The sequence below is a fragment of the Alexandromys fortis genome, unplaced genomic scaffold (assembly GCF_014885135.2).
Source record: "Alexandromys fortis isolate MF-2015 unplaced genomic scaffold, M_Fortis_MF-2015_v1.1 scaffold_198, whole genome shotgun sequence".
In the NCBI taxonomy this organism is placed as follows: domain Eukaryota; kingdom Metazoa; phylum Chordata; class Mammalia; order Rodentia; family Cricetidae; genus Alexandromys; species Alexandromys fortis.
In genome coordinates this window covers 2,824,680-2,832,527 of record NW_026068111.1, presented here as the reverse complement: position 1 = coordinate 2,832,527, position 7,848 = coordinate 2,824,680, and positions in this window count along the sequence as shown.

Sequence of the window (7,848 nt, the reverse complement as noted above, 5' to 3'; positions counted from 1 at the left end):
GGTCCCACAGAACCCAGGCAACAAAGCCAAGCAGCTTGTGCTTCTCTCTCTTCCCATCCTTTGTCCATCATTCTGCCTTCCTGGGCCCTGGCAGCAATGCACTAATTTCAGCAGGAAGTAGCTATAGGAGAGATTACATCAGCCCTTATCATCAACAGAAGACTGAAATGCTAGGTCACAAAGCCAGGACAAGCCTGGCTCAGTACCGGTGACTCCTGTTAGCACTTCTCCCCCCAACTCCACCCTAGAACTCTGTCTCCCCAGGGCTGGGCTTCTGCTTCCCTTCCTCTGAAGAGCGCAGTCATTTTGGTTATACCAGTCTCTTGGTCTCTTGGCCTGGACAGTGAAAAGTTTCTCCACCAACTCAACAGTCCAAATCAGAACAAATGAAACCAAATTAGAAAGAAGCCCATGCTTAATGGATAAAATACTCCTGGATGATTTTCCAGCCGATAAGATGAAAGGCAGTATTTTGCTGTGTGGCTGGCTTTACCACATCCAAAGCAAGCCTCCAGGAGGAAGTTCTGCAGCCATTTGTCTTCTTGGAGATACAGGATGCTACAGAAGCTGGCATGTCTCTATCATAGGGATTTTTTTTTTATTATTAAATGCCATACTCTCAGATCTGTAAAGGCATTTGGGAATCAGGGTGCCATTACCTATCAGATATATCTAAATTAGACATAAAAGTTAAATTTGGACATATAGTTTACCCATCGGTTACAGCTTACCAATGTGAGTAGAGGCAAGATTAGAAGGAATATTTTAGTCTCTAGTTTTTAGCTGTGGCCCTGAGACCTAGAGTATAATTTTAATCTGTACAAGGCAAAACCAAGTTTTAACATTGTAAGCAATTCAGTGTTTTAAATCAGTATCAAGGGGTTTACTCTTAAACTGCAAAACCTGGCTGCTGCAGATTTATTCTGTACATGAGTGTAGAGGTGCAGCTTTAATAGCTCAGGAAATCAGCACTGTCGTGAACCTTATTCTTTACAAACCGTGTTTTTAGGACAGGGCAGGAATTATATGATCTCTGTCTCTGACCTCAGCCGAAATGGTGCCTGCCCACCTGTTGTAAGGTATCAGCAGACCATGTGATTTTTTTCCAGAGCAGCGCTAATTACAAGTTCTACAGATTTTAAAACAAGCACACACAGAAACCCAGGCATAAACAAGCATACGGTGGCCACATTATTCACACAGATATTTTAACAAAACTTTTCCCAGGAAGCTATGTCAGCTGACCAACTTAAAAATCCCGCAGGAGCCAGGTGAGCACACGGGTGTCCCACTGAGGGCCGCATCAGCAGATGCTGTAAGGGAAGACAGAAACACCTATGCAGCTCAGAATGGGAGGGCAGGGGGAGCGGATCCCTTGCAGGGAGAATCTCAGCGTGACCAAATCACATTCCAGGAATGAGATAGAGAGACGGGAATTCAGAGATGCAGACAAAGAGCAAACAGCGAGGGGGGGGGGCATGGGTACAAAGTGCAGAGGGTGACAGGAAGTGGGTTCTTACTGGAAGGATAGGGAGGGACAGTAGGAAGGTGAGGAAAGAAAGGTGGGTAAGAGGGAGAAAATTGGCCCTCCGGCTTTGTCCCAGGATGGAGGGTAGGGGGTTAGATAGGGGGAGGGATGAGAGGAATGTTGCCCACTGAATGGAACATGTGGCCCAATAGGAGGGAGTTGGGTAGGCAGTGTTGGGTCTGGGGGAGGGGCCAGTATCTTTGGCAGCATGGTCAGGGCAGAATTTTTAGGGTTCCAGTTCACAGTTAGGAATCTGGAGGCACGATGACCCTAGCCAACAAGACCAGTGCTGTGAGACACTGGCTACCGAGGGAGGGGCAGGAGCACAGTACCCAGAAACTGTGGGCATATGGAAGTTCTGTCCTCTTGTCCCCATGCCAGCAAAAATTTTAAGGTCACAGAGGATGGAAAATTCAAAAGTTCCCTCTGGTGGTCATCGGGTCCCATTGTCAAGGTCATACTGAGGCCAGGCCTTAGTGCACAGAGAAATCCAAGCGTTCAGAACATATTGTGTTAGACAACCACAAATTTAAAAAAGATTTTGTAAAAGGCAGCCCAAGAGCATTTCGGGATCTGGCTTTGAATTGCAGGTACCCATTTCGCAAGCCTATGCCGGGATCCGAAGCCTCGCACAATGCATCCATTGTGGTAGGCTTCGGGTCAAAAAAAAAACGGGGTATATGGCATATTCCCTTGAACGGAAAGTCTTCTGAAAAAAAAAAAAAAAGATCCCACTGGACAATGCAGGTCCTTGTCCCGGTAACAGGCCGGGGGCCTGGCACCGCGGCATCATTACCAGAACACTTCAAAATTCACAGGAGGTCTTGGGCCTCTAAGGCAATGACTTGGAAAGGACAACTTACCCAGTTGAAAGCCAATCTCAGCCTGGTGGAGAGTGGGTGCGGGGAGAACGGTGTTTTCCCAGCATGTGACCCTGGGCCAGTGAGGGTAAAAACAATCCCTTGGTGGAACCTCCAGATGAAAAGTTTCTGAACCCCGATAAGCCTCTCTCCACGGACACAATAATCCAAATCAAACCAAAATAGAAAAAGCCCACATTTAATGGGTAAAATACTCCGGGATGATTTTCTAGTCCCCGCCCCCCCAGAGAAGAGGGAGGAATGGAAGACCAGAAAACCTTATGTGTGTTTTCTGGGGGACAGTTTAAATACCCTGTGGGAGTGGTCTTGAGCATCTCCGGGGGAGGGGCCATCATTTGTGAGGCTTTCTGAGATGCAGCAGGGTTTAGAGGCAGATGAAGGAGGGGGCATGGGGTGAAGCTTCCTCCCAAACATTCCAGACTCATTGGATATGTGGGTGCTAGAGACTGGGGTGAGGCTTCCACCAGAACATCCCAGACTCTTTGAGTATATGGATGCCAAGGGCTGGGTGAAGCTTCCTCCGGAACAGGCACCCTGAACAGGTCAGCAGCTCCTCACTTAACCTCTCTTGGTCCAGGTTAGTCTCCCAGCCGTGTTCAGCCTAGATTCTTCCTCTGCCTGCTTTCTCCCTTATATCGACAATCAAAAGCTTCTCAGCCAGGAGGTGGTGGCACTCGCCTTTAATCCTAGCACTCGGGAGGCAGAGGCAGGCCGATCTCTGTGAGTTCGAGGCCAGCCTGATCTACAAGAGCTAGTTCCAGGACAGCAATGATTGTTACACATAGAAACTCTGACGAGAAAAAAAAAAAAAAAAGCTTCTCTATACTTTAGTAGTCATGTCCTCCTCCTTTTATTTCATTTTTCATTCAGTCTGCGTGTATTTCCTTACTTGTATGTGTGTCTGATGCTTGCAGATGCCAGAAAGAAGCAGCAGATTCCCTAGAGTTTAATGATGGTTGTAAGCTACCATGATATGGATGCTGTGAATTTAACCCCTGTGCTCTGCAAGAGCAGCCAGTTCTCTTAACCATCTCTCTAGTCCCTTATAAGTCACTTTCTAGGAGTCTTCAAGGTATGAGACAATATGTAAATTGAAGAACCAAATTCCTTCATTTTGTCCTCCGCCTCCATCTTGTGTCTTGCGTAAGCTATTTCCCATAAAACATCCCAGTTTTTGACTAGGGGCAAAAGTAACAGGGTAGCCATCTGGAAAGTACACATAACCACAGAATATGACAAGCAACAGGCGAGGTTTGAAAATAAAATTTCTGAAAAGTCCCTAGACATGAGCCAATCGGCATTGAACCTGTCACCCCACACTCTGCTAATGTAACTTTTCTGGGCTTTTCCTTTAAATAATACTCTCTAAAAGGGTGGGGTACCCTCTTTTAGTGCTGCTGCTGCTGTTGATGACGACGATGATGATGATGGTGATGATGGTGGTGATGATGATGGTGATGATGATGATGGTGATGATGGTGATGATGATGGTGATGATGATGGTGATGATGATGAAGTGCTGAGGAGGTCCCTGCCAGCTTGTAATGTGCACACAATAAACCTTGCTTTTCCATTTCAGTGAGTCAGTCTCCCTGGTGGTCTTTTGGGGTCCACAGACTGGGCATAACAGAAATTTAAAAAAAAAAAAAAGAAAGAAAAGAAACATTGCAGCCAATAGTCTTTGTGTGTGTTTTTAGTTTGACATTAAAAATGCAGATCCCGGCATCAGGACTAAGAACTTCTGTTCACCCAGTGCTGCCTTGTTATCCAGGTATGGCAACACAGTTCTGTAACGCCAGCACTCAGGAGACCGAAACAGGAGGACTGTAGGTTCAAGGCCAGCCTGGGCTAAGTGGTGAGCCAAATAAGGAATAGGTAAACAACAACAAAAACTTCTTTGCTAGACTCAGTAGTACAGGTCTGCAACCCCATCCACTTGGAAGGCTGTGGCAGGAGGATTACGGGTTCAGGGTCAGCCTGGGTTACTTATTGAGCCCTTTGCCTCTTATAAAAATAGAACATAAGGCTGGAGATATGGCTCAACAACTAACAGTACACACAGGGAAGCTCACAACCAAATGTGACTCCAGGGGTCCCAATACCTTTTCCTGGTCTCTGTGTGTGCCAGGTACACACGTGGTGCATGCACACAGGCAAAATACTCACACACATAAAATAAACAAATCTTTTAATGTGTATATTTTTATTAATGTACATATTAATAAAAACAAAAATCAGAAAAGACTCTTACTGCCCTAAATTAGGGAAAAGACATCACATAATAAGACAAATATTGCATATATATTAGTAATGTATACACCAATAATTCTTATCCAGGTGTACTTTTGAAATTTTCACAATAAGGAAAAAACAGACAATAGAAAAATGGACAAAAGGTCCAAATAGATAATAATCAATGGCATTAATCACTGAGGAAACCCTTATTAGCAAGATACTACTTAGGACCGACAGAAATAGCTAAAATGAAAAATAGAAACAATGCCAGGCCTAGAAAAATAAATTGAAGCAGACAGAAGCCTTATACAAAACTCCTCAGGAGAAAGCAATGGAAAGTTTTGTGGGCTTCACCATCCTGCTTGGCCTGTCTGCAGCATCTCTCTCCCCTTGGGGTGGTACAGGATGCTGTGGAATGAGAGGGCTTTCTGACCTACTGGGGGACAAAGGTATGTTGTGAGATTTCATCAAGAGACTCTCCCAACAAAGAGTGGGTCCCACTACAATATTTTCATAAATGTATATCATGTCTCTTGATTATATCCAACCCATTATCCCTACTTGTCCCTCACATCCATCCCTCTATTCCTCGTCCTGTTCACAGAGTCCATCTCCTACATCCGTTTCTTATTGTTGTTATCTTTTAAACCTAGACCCTTCATATGAGAGTAGCTGGTTTATGGCAAAGTAAATATATAAATAAATAATTACTTGGGAATTATTAGTTAAGCAATGAGGCTTGATTGGCCCTGGCTGCTTCCTCATAAGGCCACTCCTGGGGTGCAGGGATGAATTTGGTCCACACGAGTGCCTCAGATCAGTCCAGAATGTAATTAGATGATTACTCCCTGGAGTGAACGCAAGACGAGCATGCCCAGAGTGGTCCTACCACAGGGGTGAAAATCCTCAGACACCAAGGGCCCGCCGCTCACTGCCTAGACAAGTGGCAAATGCCAATGGGGGATGCCAGAGGCCTGATCTGTCCTCTATGCACCTGTCCTCAGATGCCTGCTCTATGGGAGCCCATGGGTGGCCATCTAGATGAACAGAGGTTCATCAAATGAAGAAAAAAGAAAAGAAAAGTAGCTGTGATGGGAGAGAGATAGAGAGTAAATTAGATTAGCCCTGGTTGAGTACCTGGGGACTAGCAGACTAGAATGGGGAGGAGCCTGGCCAAAAGGTTCACGTTTTTACTCCTAGCACTCAGGAGGCAGAGACAGGCAGAATTCTCTGAGTTCAATGCCAAGCTGTACTACATAAGGAGTCCCAGGCCAGCCAGGACTGCATAGTGAGACCCTGTCTCGAAAGAAAACAAAACAACACAGAAAAGACTGCCGGGGAAGGAGGACTGCTACTGTCAGAAACAGGGAGTAGCAGCTGTGCAGAAAACAGAGGTTCAGCCTTTGCTGAGCCTAAAGCGTGTATTTCGCAGACGACATTTGGAGAGACTAAGCACAGATTTTTTTTTTTTTTTTTTTTTGGTTTTTCGAGACAGGGTTTCTCTGTGGCTTTGGAGCCTGTCCTGGAGCTAGCTCTGTAGACCAGGCTGGACTCCCAGTATAATTTTTTATTTTAAGAAATATTTTTCCCTTTATGTGTGTGCTATCCTTGGAATATGAAGGTTGGCTTGGAGACTTTACAGAGGAGTTGATGTCTGAGGAAAGATCTTCAAAGCTCTTCATGTAGTAGAAGAATGGCGTACTTAGGAGCTAGGTGACAATGCTTTTCATTTTGCCTCTAAAAGCTGTGTTATTAATATTGAAAATATCCTCTCAGCAGTTTCTCATATATGAAGAATAAAAGTTTCTATTTCAAATTTGTTTTCCATACTGAAGAGAACCTCGTACAGTGTCTGGAATACAATAGATGCCCAGTAGGTTTCTATCCCAGGGATTGGGAACAGAAAGTTTGATACTGATATGAGAAGCACTTTCATCAGAGTCTTGTTGGTCCCAAGTTTTGGGCTGTAACCTGAAACCTGACTCAAAAATACAAAGACAATTTGCTGATAGGTTTAAATGATATTTCATTCCTCTCATCTGAAAAGATGATTACCCCTAGCTCCTGGATCCACAAACTGCACTAGCCTAATTGGGCCAGCCAAGCCAGTCACTGGCTACCCTGATCCAGTGCCCTCTGCATGTTCCATCCTCAGATTCTTGCCAAGAAAAAGTGATGCTGCAGTTTTGGCCATGGAATGTTTGCTGTAGCATTTGGAGAAACTAACACCTGAGGATGTTTGTCTTTGAAAAGCCATAATGCTGGAGAAACAACTCAGGAAGAATGGAATAATAATTCTGTATTTCTTATGTAGATGATATAGTATGTCATGTACATGTTGGCTTGGATCCATCCCCTGGATTTTAAATTTGTGATGACAACATATTGTGTGTGCTCGTGGTTGTTAAGTGTACTGTATAACTTATTGAACACATTGTATTTGAGAGTAGGGCTGACTTTACATGATGAGAAGAAAATGCATTACTTTATTGTGGCGACAGGAAGCACGTTTGAATCGTTCAAAACACAGGGAATGATGTGTATTTTAAAAGTATGAAGGCAGTGGTGACCCAGCCAGACCTTCAATCCCAGCACTTGGGAGGCAGAGGCAGGCCTATCATTCTAAATTCAAGGACAGCCAGGGCACACAGAAACCCTGCCTTGAAAAACAAAGTTGGAAGGTAATTCGTTTAAGACTTCTCAGGAAAGTATTACTCCTTTTGATTAATATCATATATAGTTTGAAGAAATAGAGGTCATAATTATACCCTTCCATGATGGTTGCTTATGGTCAGAGGTACCTTAATGCACAAAGGAATGTGATGAATACAGAGATTTACAGGAGAGCGCGATGAATTTAGCAGGAATCTGATGCTGTTATCTTCTGGAAGAGAGGATGGGAACACTTAGATTGTCACTGTGTAGATAATGTAGGCCTGTTGTTGTAGAGTAATGAATTTCTTCTATGTTATGTTCCTAGGGGAAGCACTGTACCACATGTGGAAGAAAAGGAAGCTTTCTTAGAATTGTCATGTCTAGAGCTTCTTGTCTTTTCTCCACTTTTTGTTGAATTCTGAAGGCCTTTTGGTGGATTAGAATGAAAATTAGTGAGGCTAATATTGTAGGAATATGTGAAAATCTTTCTTTAATTTTTCTTTCCAAGCTTTTAATTTTGTTGGTTCTGTCTTTAAACACATGTTTAAT